Source organism: Populus alba, chromosome 14 (genome assembly GCF_005239225.2).
Source record: "Populus alba chromosome 14, ASM523922v2, whole genome shotgun sequence".
Classification (NCBI taxonomy): domain Eukaryota; kingdom Viridiplantae; phylum Streptophyta; class Magnoliopsida; order Malpighiales; family Salicaceae; genus Populus; species Populus alba.
Window position 1 is genome coordinate 5,823,562 of NC_133297.1, and position 14,660 is coordinate 5,838,221.

General features: G+C 27.2%; 1 pseudogene; it reads right to left on the reverse strand.

Annotated features, from left to right (window-relative positions):
• Nucleotides 1–2,586: 2,586 nt before the first annotated feature.
• Nucleotides 2,587–4,903, reverse strand: LOC118041915 (histone deacetylase complex subunit SAP18-like; annotated as a pseudogene).
• Nucleotides 4,904–14,660: the final 9,757 nt, after the last annotated feature.

Below are 14,660 nucleotides of genomic sequence, written 5' to 3' on the forward strand. Positions count from 1 at the left end.
TGTTGCTGGGATTCTGAGGTTGTTTTTTAAAAAACAAAATTGGAAAAGTATTTAAATAATAAACTTTTATTACTTTTTTAAATTTATTTATTATTATATTAATACATAAAACATGATACAAACATATAAAACAATAAGTTAAAACAAAAAAATTCAAAACTTTTTTAAAAAACATGGTTAGATTATAAAAATAAATATTTTTTTTAAAAGATATTTAATACATTTTTTCCTTTTACTTTTAGATGTTTTTTAAAAAATATTTTTGAATTAAAGAATTATTGAATCGAAATTTTTTTTAATATTTTTTTATAATTTTAATGTGCTAATATAAAAAATTAAAAAATATATATTTTTAAATAATAAATTGTTTAAAAAAATACTATACAGTACATTTCAAACACTTCATCATTTATAATAGTATTTTATCAATGTCAGCAAGCCCTCCAATCCAATCCAGCAGATTTCTAATGTTACGTGTGTGAATGTTACGATGTAGAGTGTTTTTGAAAAATATTTTTTAATTAAAATATTATTTTTTATTTTTTATATTAATATATCAAAATTATTTAACAATACTTAAAAATATTAATCTAATATTTTTAAATAAAAAATAATTAAAAAAAAACACTTTGTAAAAAAAAATTAATAACACTCACTGCATAAAATACTTTTTAATCGCAAGAAATCAAGGATATCTTGCAAGCTTGCTTAAGTTGCTTTTAGTAGCAAATAGAGGTGACAAAGACTCGCATCCTCTTTTAAATAGCAAATCATCAAATTAATTTTCATTACAGAGCGCTATTTATATCTACTTTTTTCGACCACTTTGAAGCTCCTAAACACTTTTAATCAATTCGGAAGGCTAGGATCTATTAAATAGAGGTGACAATAGCCTTAATCCACGTCAAAAATCGATTTAAGGGCCACTTTATCTCTTACTTCCATCTCTGCAGCCAGAAGCCTTTCTTTCTAGGGAGCGTTTGGGAACGTGATTCCCATAAAAAAAAATTTAAAAAAATTTGTTAAAATTTAATACGGTTTGTATATTTTAGATCGTTTTGATATGCTGATGTCAAAAATAATTTTTAAAAAATAAAAAAAACATCATTGACATACATTTCAGTATGAAAAGTTATTTGAAAAACAATCGCTACCACACTACCAAACATACTCTAAATAGAATAATTTTGTGAAAAATCATTAATGATATAATTTAGTTATTATTTTTTAACATATTTATTTAAAATAAATAAAATTTAAATTTGAAACTTGCACGTGTTCATTTTACTTTATGCTTGATTTTTTATCAAATAAATAAGAATATTGAGATTCAAAACTCATGATCACTTGGTCATCAAAGCTCTAATATCATATTAAAAAATTATTTTAATCTAATAATTTAAACTATTAAATAAAATCACATAATATAAATTATATTATTCTCTATTTTTTTTTTTAAGTGACTAATTTACATAGAAGGGCCAAAGAGTGGCTGTGACAAAAAGAAGAATCGAAGTAAAAATTAAGGTCACGTTTGGTATTCATGTTTTTGTTACAATGTATATGCTCACCGTATTAAATTCTCGCTGTATTGTGATTTAAGTGAGTTTCCAAAAAATAAATTCAATTATACGTGTTTTCAGAGCAATTTATACGTTAATTAAGATTAAATCCTTTTTTAATTAAAGAATATTGCCCTTAAAAGTTTGGATTTGAAAAATCAAGTGAAAGAAAAAGCAGCCTTAACTACTAAACCTACCCTTAATGTTTCATTAATTCAGATCACGGATAATAATAGAGAGAACATATTGGATCAAACATGAATCTTTGAGACAACTATCTGTAGCTGCAATATTTTTCTTTTAAAAAAATCTTTTTGACTTGAAACGATCTCCTTTTGAAAACTCGTAAAATTTATTGAGCTTCCAAATTAAACAGGGTGACAACGACTTCCATTGAATAGCGTGCACAAAAGGATACCTTTGTTGCCCTGTAAGTTTACATCGTCACGTGTCTATGAATAAAGATCGCGAAAAAACAAAGTAAAAATGTTTATCATAATTGTATTTTCAATAAATTATTATTTAAAAACTCGTAGGGAGTATTATCTTCCAGTACATTATATTATACTATAGTTAAAAAAATATGGAAAAATTATTATACATATATTATAAATATAAACTCATTATATTGGTAATTACACTATAAACATAAAATATTTATATATAAAAGATGCAATAATGTTATATAAGCGTTTTCTTTGTTGTTTTTTTTAGTTAAAAAATATTTAGCTGTCAAATAGATCCAAAATATTTAATATATTCTTTAAATTCTTAATATTTTTTTTTTATATTTAAAAAAACTTACGACGGACTAATACGCTAGTTAATATTTACACTTGGTAACATTAACTTTTTACTATTAAAGGAAAATTTACAGTTATTTTTTAAAATATTTTTTATAAAAAAATAAATTAAAATAATATTTTTTATTTTTAAAAAATTACTTTAAATATCAACAGCAATATAAAATTATATAAAAATTAATAATTTTAAATAAAAAAATTAATTTTAAAAAAATCTCCACTTAAAATACAATTACACAGTGCAACTAAAAGTTCATCTACAACTGGACATCAACCATCAGCTTCCCAATTCTTGGACAAATTTTGGGCCGGGTGCATCCACCATACTAATAATTATCAGCGTGTATTGAACAGTTAGCCCATTAGCAACACAACATTTTCAACCTCTAGCTGGAAATGTTGACTTCCTGGACAGGGTAGTCATTCAGAGATGGTAACCTTTGAGCAGATCCAATCGTTCATCCCAAAAAAACAAATCCAGAAGCACTACAAGGCCTACAACCTTTTGTGGGCCGAAAAGGTGGTCAGGCATGAAAAAAAAGAGGAATTAAAACCTCATTCCAGGTAGATTATATTCACCCATCCAACAGATGCTTAGATGCGAGATTAAAGTGGCTATTTAAACATGTTTGATAGTGTGGTAGTGATTGATTTTCAAATAAATTTTCGTGTTGAAATGCATGTCAATGATTTTTTTTATTTTTTAAAAATTATTTTTAACATCAGCACATTAAAACGATGCAAAAGGTACAAACTGCATTAAATTTTAGCAAAAAAAAAAAAAATTTAAATTTGATGAGAACGCATTTGCACGAACGCTTCCTTAACAAATAAATGTGACGTGAGGCTTCCGCATATGATCTTTTTTGGTTGATTGGGGCAATGAAATGAAACCAAAAAAGAAATTATTTGTTCATTCTCTTAGTGACACCCATCAAGAAAAGAAGACAAACATGATTATAGTCAAGGAGCATTGAAATGAAGCATTGGTACAAGCAAATGGATCGATATGTCACCATAAGCTTTTGAGATGAAGGGGAGGTAGGAGGAGATGGCTTGTGCATGCAACATGAATTAGAAAAGATGAAAATTCCTCCTCACATGCATGCACATGTGCGCAAAGAGATTGAGGCAGGGAGAACTAACCTCTCTTACAACAAAACGATCACTTGTATCAGGAAATATGAAAGCAAAGGACAGTCTTGCATTTCTTCTCTTAGCTGCTGGTGTCACCTCTCTGACCTGTGAAAGAGATCAGATAAAATATGGAGCCAAAACTACTAGAACTAAAACACTTAATGCAGAGAAGAGCAAGCATCGCCACTAAAAATGAGAAATACGAGATTTGGCCAGAGCACGAACAGCGAAATCAAGGTAGCAAAAAAAATATTATTCAGACTGTTTTGGTGTACTCATCAATTCTCAAACACCAAATTCATAAATCAATACAAAGTCAAAGGAGCCATGACTCCTATTTCTAATCTCATTACATCTCCACAGAGTATAATATTGCAGAGAAACAGATTGTGCTCAGTGGATTGACAAAACCAAACACTCTCAAGAATGCAGGACCATAGAGGTTCTTTTACAACTTTAATTTCCAAACTGGTTATAAATAATTACTTCATGACACAACAATGTGATAGCCCAAGTACACAGGCACATCAGGTACTGCCCCGGAAAAAAAAGAGTACTGTATTACTTGAGCCCTTCCCCCTTCCAAGAAAAGGAAAGACAATTGCGTCAAACTCCCAATTGCGGAGTATCAATTATCAAAGCTAATAATCTTGAAATTTATCAAGTAATAGTACACCTTATATCCAAGAACTTGAGATAACTGAGCATGCAAATATAAGCACACATTATATATTTGCTACAATTCTGATACTCTTATCTCCTTGTCCACTTTTCCCATCCCATTCTGATGGGAAACCCCAACGCAAAAACATTGGATGCTTCGCAACCTTGGGAGCGCATCTGCTCCTAAGTATAAGGCTATAAATTTCACCAATGACATGCCAATTCCCATTCAACATTCATAAGCAAAGCAATGCAACATCTTATCAACTTACAAGATCAATTAACTCGTGAAGAGTAGCATCCTTCCATGTATAAATCTGAACCTCGTCTTTCGGCTCCTTGCCTCTCACAGCAAAATCCTCCTTGCTATGATGTTCTCCAACCTGCCAGGAAATTCAGTAATTCACAAATTATAGTTCAATGTTATGTATAGATTCTTGTAATTTGCTCCACAAATTAAGCATACCTTGGTAGAAAAACCGAAGCAATAAAGTACATGTCTGCATATTTAACAATAAAAAAACATATTAATCACTTCATTATCAAAATAAAACACAGATTAAGTATATATATATAAAAAAAAAAAAGCTTCGAAAGGTGTAGTATATTTGAGACCCTAGAAAAAGCAAGAAAGGGAGAAAGGAACGTGTACCTTCTCACGATCAATAGGCGGAGGAGGAAAACCTCTATCAGGAGGAGCTAATGGTCTGCTCCTTGTCTCCTCCGCATTTCTGCCATTCCCGCCATCGATCGATTTTTTTCTCTCTCTTGAAAGTTGAACGGGCACTTCAAGAGAAGAGTTGAGAAGTAACTGATGGCAATTTTGGGCTTTGGGTCTGGGCTGGAAAAGTCTCCGGTTGAGCTAATCTGATTTAGATTGGAACTCATACTTTGTATACTTTGTTTTTTTTTTAAAAAAAATAATATTTTGCTTGTGTTTGATTAATATTTTAAAATAAAAGAAATAAATAAAATATATTTAATTGAAGATATCTTAAAATAATTTTTTTTTTTATTTTAGGAATATAAAATGAAACGGAACATTTTTTTTTAATTTCAAGACTAATTAAGTAGTATCTTAAAATTTAAATAATTTTCTAAAAAAACACTAAAATCAATGGAATTAGAGTTTATTAGTTGACTTTTTATTTTGAGCATAAGTAAGACCAACTCCTACTATCACAATATTTAAAAGAATAAATTACTTATTACAAAAATAAAATCCAATATTTAAAATAAAAATCTAAGCTTGAATGAAAAAAACATAATAAACATCTAAGATATTGAATTATAAAAAATAAGAAAAGTCTCGCAGAATCAAGCAAGACATACCAATAAATAAAGTAATAGGAACTCTCAATCAAATGTCAACCTACTAACAAAAATTAGGAACTTGAAATAATATTAAAACAAATGGGTGAATTCAACCAACTTAATGATAAAATATTATTTAATATATATTTTAGCTATTTATAAGTACAAAGAACTATGACATAAATACACGCGCGTGTGTACGTTAAGCATAATAGTATGTGACAATGAAATACATATCAGAGATCAAACAAATTATGACTTTTATACCTATAATCACCACCAGAAAAAATTGACAAATAACAACAGAAACACTAATGGATAATATTTCGTCGCTACTTTTCAATTGAAATAGCAATGAAGAATTTTCATTGGAAATTTTTAATGGAATATATTTTGTTGGTAATTTTTAACAGAATTGTCGACGAACTAAAAAATTAAAAATAAAATAAAATTTTTTTTGGCAATTCCATGGGAAAGTTGACACTCATTATTATTTACAAACGAAACTATTTTGTTGAAAAATATAAATAAGCTATAACAAATAGTCCCCCCCCCCCTTTTTCTTCCTTCTCTTTTACTGTTGCTTTCTCTTGCCAAAATTTTTTTTAGCACCCTTCTATTTTCTTACAAATATAGCCACCCCAACCCGCTGATGTTGATCTATATCCACGAGTAATGTTGGCATCTGTTGTTAATTTTTTTTGTGAAGCTTCAATACACAAAGTAAACAAGCTCTCTTATTTTTTTTTTAACCTATTTGTGTTTTAGGTCAATTTGATGGAATTGTTTTAGTTAAAAATTTTATTTTTCTTGTTTTTTAGTTCATGGCTTGAGAGAGAAAAGAGATAATTGCCATAAAATATACGATGAGAGAAAGAAAAAGTTGTAGGCTTGTTATATTCCACTCATAAAATGAGTTTTTTTTTTTTTTTTGTATCAACAGGTTTCATTTAACGAGAGGAACTTTATTAAGGTATTTTCTCCCTTCATCTTGCTAGAAAAAATAGATTAGGAATTGAGAGATGATATTTGCTTTCATTTTAATTATTTATTTTCAAATAGAATCTAGGATGTTTTAAGTTGATTTATTGGTTTATTAACATCATAAGAATGTCCATTAGATGTTTTAAGATGAAATATAGATTGAATACATTTTTTGGGGTAAAAAATCACAAACTCATTCTTCTAATCACTTGTCTTGTGGTCGAAAACTAGACAAGCAGGTAGACACATCGTCATCCTCTATTTTTATTTTTTTAAATATAAGTATATGACATGTTATCTATTTTTATTGTAAAATAAAAATAAAAATACCAAGCATGTAGGCCTATGTGCATAGCCTTTTTCTTTTAATGGCCAAGTTTTTAGGCCACCTAGGTCCAAATATTGACCTCATTTTAGGTTTAATTTAATATTTATATTAAAATTAAAATTAAAATTAATTAAATGTATGTGTGGGATTCCCAACCTATTATGTATTTGATTTTAACTAAGATTAATTAAAATAAATAAATATAACAAATTTTAGTATTTTTTAATAAAATATTTTTAATTTTTTACTTGGTTTACGAATAAGATTATAATATTTTTCCTAATGTTAATAGGCGCCTTTTTTATGCAATCCAACATAATATTTTTATTTTATTTTATTCATTTGCTTTATTGTGCGTGTCAATTTTTAGCATTATTTAATTAAGTAAAAAATTTATTAAACACAACCAAGTTCATGACTTATATTGTGAGAACAAATATTTTGATTTATATCTTTTTCTTGATTTTTTAGTTCAGCTTTTAGTTACCATTAACATTAATTTTTTGCATTTATTGGCATGGAATATTTTTTATTTATTTAATTAAATGAGTTATTAAATTTTTAATCTATGATTATTTTTTTATATATAAGAAAAAGCCTCAAAACACTTGCATATCATGTTTTTGTTTAAAAAACATTGATCTGATTCATGACGAAACGTGGACCAAGTAGCTTGTTACATTCTACACAGATTTCATTTCATTAGAAAATAAAAGTATTTTTCTTATAATATAATAATCTCAATATCTCTTAATGGCACATCATCATCAAACTTGAGAGTATTTTCTAACTCCAACATAATAAAAAAAATATATATATATTAAAATAACATAGCTAAAAAAAAATACAATTAAAAGAATCATACATGATATTTGTGACTTATTAATTGCAAGTATGACTCTTTTAAATTGTAAAATAGCATAATACAATTTACAATAAAAAAATAGAAGATGAAAAAAAAAAAAACTCTGAAATAAATCAATACCCCACGGGCCCACCCCGCACGAGCTACAGTGCTATGAAAGTGAGAGGATGCGTGCCATACAAAGTTTCCCTAACCTCTCAACAATCATACTATGGTTTTTTTTTTTTTGTTCTACGGCTTTATGATTTGATGTAATTATGAGATGTAAATATTAAAAGAAACAAAATATGGCAATTATCGTAACTGAGTTTTTCGTAAATGAATAATCAATGTTTAATAAATATATACCTGCTGGGAGTTTTACACCTAATTAATTTCTACAACCACGCATCTAATTAATCAGTATATTCTTCGTTATTATAGCATGTTTGAAATCATGATTATGTTTATTTTTTATAATAGTTTTTATTCATAAATATATTAAAATAATATTTTTTTTATTTTTAAAAAATTATTTTTGATACATCAAAATAATTTAAAAACACCAAAAAATATTAATTTAAAATAAAAAAAAATATTTTTTTTTAAAATACTCTTAAAATATAAAAATAAAGCCTTCGCTGAAGGAGAAACAGAGGCTGCACGATTAATTAGTTCTTACACAGTCAAAAGCTCATCTGGGCCAAGATAGTGAAGGGTCCCCCGACTGAGCCATCAAGACTTTCCCTAAATGGAAAGCCGAACCACCACCACCACCACCACCACTGAACCCTAATGGTGCTGTGTCATTGACGGGTCCCCCAAGAAAATAACGTGCGTGGCTTTATAAATGATATGATACTACTACAAGTCGGCGCAGCTGCCTTTATTCCTTTTAATCTCTCGAACCTATTTTGCGTCTGTTTGTGGTTATTTTTCTTTTTGGGTAAATGATATGATATGAAACTACTGCCAGTCAGGGATGTTTGTTTATGGGCTCTCAAAGGAAGGGAAAGCTATTCACATGGTCATGCCAATTCTGTTAATTGTTAGCAAGTTTGTCCAACCCTGTGACACCCTTTACAGAAATTTGCAAAATATATAGAGGAAATTAATTAGTGGTTTAGACAAGACTGAGCAATTGTATAGAGCAATCTCACCCAACAAACAACTACTCGTATTATTCTAAATAATAATAAATGATTTTACTTGTTGGATATAGTTCAATCCTTATAAAAATTGTATTTTAAAAAGGAGGGGAAAATAGTTTTTTAGCATTGGTTTTAGAAAGTTTATGTGCTTTTTTTTACAGAATATACAATAATTATATAAAATTCCTTAAGGATTTTGCTAATATTTCAATAACCCTAAATATTTTAATTCCTGCAAATTAATAATTAATATTTTGGTATAAATACTGGATTTATCAGTAGTCTGGTATTTAAATATAATAGTTCACTACAAAATTTTCAGAATTATTTTGGATATTCATTAATTTTAATTTAGAGTGTTTTTCAACATAATATACGGATGGTGGAAAATAGTACTTTCGCATTCCAGGGTAAGTGAATCTTGTCAAGGCACCTACATAAATTTTTCCTATAAAAATTTACTTGAATATACAAGTTTATAATAAATTCAAAATACTAGATTTATTTATGAGTATAAATCTTCGTTTTGAACTATAGACGAACCACCAGTTACAATTAATCAGTAACCCATTAACACCCTTAAGTCATATTCATACAATACAATACAATTTACTTCTAGAATTACTTATACTTTTTCTTGCCATAACTAATTTCTTTCCCTAAAATTTCAGATAAAATCAATCTATTCGGATCTTCTAGTTATTCTAAACTAAATAATTAGAAGGTAATTTCTCGATCTCGATGCCTGTATGGGCGACATCTAGCATGAGTGCTGGCCTGCAGAAACTAAAATATGATAAATTGGAAGAGTTTCAATCTGCTTAATTACTTCTAAAAGTAATTTATTTTATGTTTTCAATGATTGGATAGTCTATGTACCAGTTTAAATGTGGATCATTTATCTCAACGGGATCAAGGAAAAAAAGGGTTTTGCACGTAAAACCTCTCTTGAGAATATCTTATTTAAAAAATTAATATTCATTTTGTCTTTTTTTTTTCTTTTAAGATAAATTGCGTTATAATTTGTCTTAAAATTTTTCCATCTTGAAGAATCGATTACAACCCAAATCCTTGATGCATTACATGCACAAGAATCAAGATACTTTATGCATTTAAAGACTGATAATGATATTTAACATAATATTGCGGGCTCTTAATTACCACTGCAAATTAAATTAGAAATCACAAAGGATTAAAATTGTTTAATGGGTGTTCTGTTTGCGGTTAGGGAAAAAATAGCTGTGAATTACGAGAGGGTTAGAAAATTGGCTATTTCAGTTTGAGGGAGGGTGGGAATTGTCAGGGAACCGAATACTGAGGCATGAAAAAGACCACTTCTTCGAATATGATGACAAAATGAATTGTCAGGCCACATTGATACTTGATTTACAAGAAAACTTATATGATTTTAAAAAAGCAGCAAAAGGTTTTTTGTTTTTTGTTTTTTTTTGTAATAATTAACCATAAAAAATAAATTATCAATATCATACTCGAAAAAATAAACAAAAACTTATTAGTGACGCATTGTCGCTTTATTATGGACACTTTCCCACCGCTATTGTCCCATCATTAGAAAGAGTTTATTGAGACAGTTCTAACATTATTGTGAAAAGTTGTACGATGAGACTAAAAGTGGTTGCCCGCATTGTTAGAGCAACAACTCAAAAAACAAATTAAACAAAATATCATAAAGTAAGTATCTCATTCTTATATTTAATCAAATAATTTAATTTAATTTAAAGATAAAATTTCTTTTAAAAAGCTAAATTTAACAAAGAATGATAAATAAAAAGACTTGAAATAATCCATGTTATTTTTTAAATTAGTGAAAAATCTTATAGAAAGCAAATAAAAAAAATAACGAAGTCCAATATCCAATTAAATAAATGCTAAATAATGAAACTAAAAAAACACAAGCTTAAAAAAAGAAGGAAAAAAATCAAGCAAATCCAAACGAATCTTCTAAACTTGTGTTAATCTTCCAAACTCATAACTTGTGAAATTTTAAATTTAGACTCAATTAAGAAGCTCAATTCCCAAGATATTTCATATTAAAGGATGAAACCAAAAAACATATTGATTTAAAAAAATTTCCAAGATAAAAAAATTAGGATCAAATTTGATAGGAAAACAAACTTAATGAGGAAAAAATTGAAAAAAAATCTCAATTTAAAAATTTATGTCAAGTAAAACAAATAGCAAATAAAAGAATGGAGATCAAATTTGAAAGATAAAAAAAAATAAAGAGGGATGAAATTGAAAATAAATTTTAATTTTATAAGTTATTCTAAATAAAATAAATAGTAATCAAAAGAATATGAACAAAATCTGAATGAAAAACAAATCGAAGAGTTGCGTTGAAAATTTGGAGAATTAAGTATAAAAATCAAGGATAAGAAAAAAAATTATTATTGACTCCTAACTAGATGTCCATTGACCACTCACGCCACTTAAACAAGGAGGGGCAACCGGGACAATTTCAATGTCATTACCTACGTATTGACGCATGCAAACTATTTTTTTAAAATAATTTTTATTTTTATATTTATTCAATTACTAAGTCATCCCCAAGTGAACTTGATTATAATAAAGAAAACACAATGAAAGTACAAAAAACCCATGTACACCAAGTAAATAAATTTTGCTTTTAATTGTAGTGCTAAAATAAGTAGAAAAGACTTATTTATTCCTAATCAATCTAATAATGACTAATGAATCATGTGAAAAATATTATTCTACCCTTAGTATCAAATCTAATGGTTTTATTTTTTATGGGAATGATAAAATAGTAATTTGATTGTAGTAATCCATAGTAATATGTATTTGTGTTTCACTTAATTAGTATCCTTAGTTTTTTTTTTTTTTTTTTTTAATATCATATGCAATGCACAAGACAATTAATTTTCAAAAAAAAAAATTAATGGAAAAAAATATATAAAAAAATTACAAATTACAAATCAATATTGATTTTCTTAAGCAAGAATATGACTGAAAAACATGTTTAATATATTATCTCTTAAAATAAATTCCAATACCACACACAAGCACAAATAGAAATATCAAACAATTAAATATATCTAAACTTCGACTTGAATCAAAATCTTCAGGTCATCAAATATATATACCCAAACACCTATAAACATAGTTTTTAAAGTTGATTCAAGATCTTGACTCAACAAAATTAAAACCCAAGTTATTATATTGCTTGATGATCAATCGGAGTTGTAGAATTAATTCAAAACAATCATTTTTCAAGTTAACTGAGCCGTTAATCAATCAAATTTGACCTATTCTTTTTGTTTTTGCCAGTTTAAATTAAAACCTGGTAAACAAATTATATTGCAGAGGATTGAGTTTTATGATCACTCTGACCAGGGGATATGGTTTAATAAGCATGATTGTGGGGGCAAGAGTAAATCAAAGAAAGAAAAAGAGGGCATAGGGGGCTAATGACCCAACACTTGAGAGGGCTAAGGACATATGCCCGATGGATCAATTTTATCCAATAAATAAAAATTAAATGGTAGAGCAACTCAACTCTAACGAGAATTTGCATGTGATCTAAGTTCCTGGAAGACCAACTTCTGTGATATGTTATCATTAGAGTCTAGTTAATGACTTAATTAGTAGTAATAATTAGTGCATGCTAGCTACAGCAAAAATGGGGAACTAATTTTTTTTTTTCCCCTTTCTTTCACAAAATTAAAATCTTAAGGTGGTCAAGAACCATTGATCTATATATCCAAGAAATTGACAATACAAGTAATAATGGGACAAACAAGTAAAATATCGGATGTCTCGTTTTGCACCGCGTTCCCAACAAATTTGAAAATTTTTTTTTTGCTAAAATTTAATGCGATTTGTACTTTTTGAATCGTTTTGATGTGCTGATGTCAAAAATAATTTTTAAAAAGTAAAAAAATATTATTGGCATGCATTTCAACACGGAAAATTATTTAAAAAACAACCGCTACCACACTGTAAAACACATTAAACCACAGCTAAAAAGCAGCTCCAACCCAGCTTTGAAATTGCTCATGGAAGGAAGCAAATTAATGAAGTAATTAACCACTAATTGGATCATGCGTGATTCGGGTCATCTAGTATTAATTAAGACTGAAAAAGAAGGCATGTGACGCATCATTTAATTGTATTTCCTTAATTTCATCAATCGTAATTATAGTTGGTTTCTTCTTAATGCAATGTTTAGCTTGCTGGGACTAAAAAAGAAATTATGACTTTGTACTAATTTTAGTGTATCCAATGTACAGAAGGAACACTTGATATATCAAAAGTAGAAAATTATTAGGTAATTAGCCTTTTTTTGCGATTTTAGTAAACATTATGAAGTACGTTTGAAAACGCGGGCCAACCCACGTTTTTAAAAAATTCAAACTTAAATTTTTGCTAATAATAATTTTTATATATTTTAGATTATTTTAATGCACTGATTTTAAAAATAATTTTTAAAAAATAAAAAAAAATATCATTTTAATATATTTCGATATGAAAAGCATTTTGAAAAACAACTGTAACTATATTTTCAAATAGGTTCTACTAAAATAGTTGTTAAGTGTCGTACCATGATTCTATGGGATAAGAGTATATAAATGCAAATTTAGTAAATGATTATATCGAAACTTTATGGTAATGCTTGATTTCGTGGCTTTCTTGAGACAATAGTAAAGACAAATAGAATATATTTTCATGTAATTTTTATTTAAAATGATATAAATTTATTTTAAAATTAACATATAAATCAATTTATTTTTCATTTTTATTTTTATTTTTTCAAACAAACACATTTCTATTATTTATATCTTAGAATGTTAACCACATTCAACCTAAAATAAATACTCTTTCTAATTGACTTATGTTAAATATGGAGTTACTCCCAATATATTGTTTTAATTTAAAATTTAAAAGAGGATTGAAAGGATTAAATTTTTAATGAACATATCAACACATATTGATATAGTGTTCAAGATCATACTAGAGGGAGAATTAGTTTCGAAATTGTTTGTTAAATAGTAGCATTATTAAGACATTAAAGAAAATAAAATAAAGTAAACAGGTTTTGTAAATTTTGCTTTTTTTTTTTTTAAATGTTTGTTATTATTGTGCTTTAAAAGAAGCTGGGTTTTCCCTTTGGTTTTCAAACAAAATTAGATACCTAAAATTCATTTCTTTTTAATTAAAATGATTTTTATCCATTAAATTTTTTAAGCGCATAAAAAATATAATACTATTTCATGTAACTTTATTTCATTTTTTAATATTATTGATTTTATTGAAATGATGTAACTGCATATATTAAATTATATATAGATACATGTAAGTTTTAAAAGTTATAAATCATGTAATATAAATAAAATAAGCTTATAAAATATCTTTGAGTATGCTACAAATTTTATTGGTCATTTTATATCTCAAAAGTATAATGATAAAATTCAATCAAAGATTATTTAGTTTATTTAAATTGCAAGCACAACATAAAAACTACTTACTAAATACTACCTTTACCTTATAATACAACACCGAATAAGACAATGCAACATAATAGGCACATCACAAAAATACTAAATAAATTTTTAATATAAAACTATTTTTTTAAATTTCATCCAACCTTCTAGCATATAAAGTGTTACAGTGACTTGAGTTAACAGTATTAGATTGTAAAGTAATATAGTTTTAAAAATCTAAATAGTTATGTGAAAATCCACCACAGCTAGATCCAGATCTATTATAAATAAATTTTACAATTGCTCTAGCAAATGTTTTCAAGCATCAATGAGTACTGGGTTAGATTCAAGAAAATACTTGACTGTTAAGCAAATGTTTTCTGCTACCTAGTCTCTCTCTATGGCCTTGTAT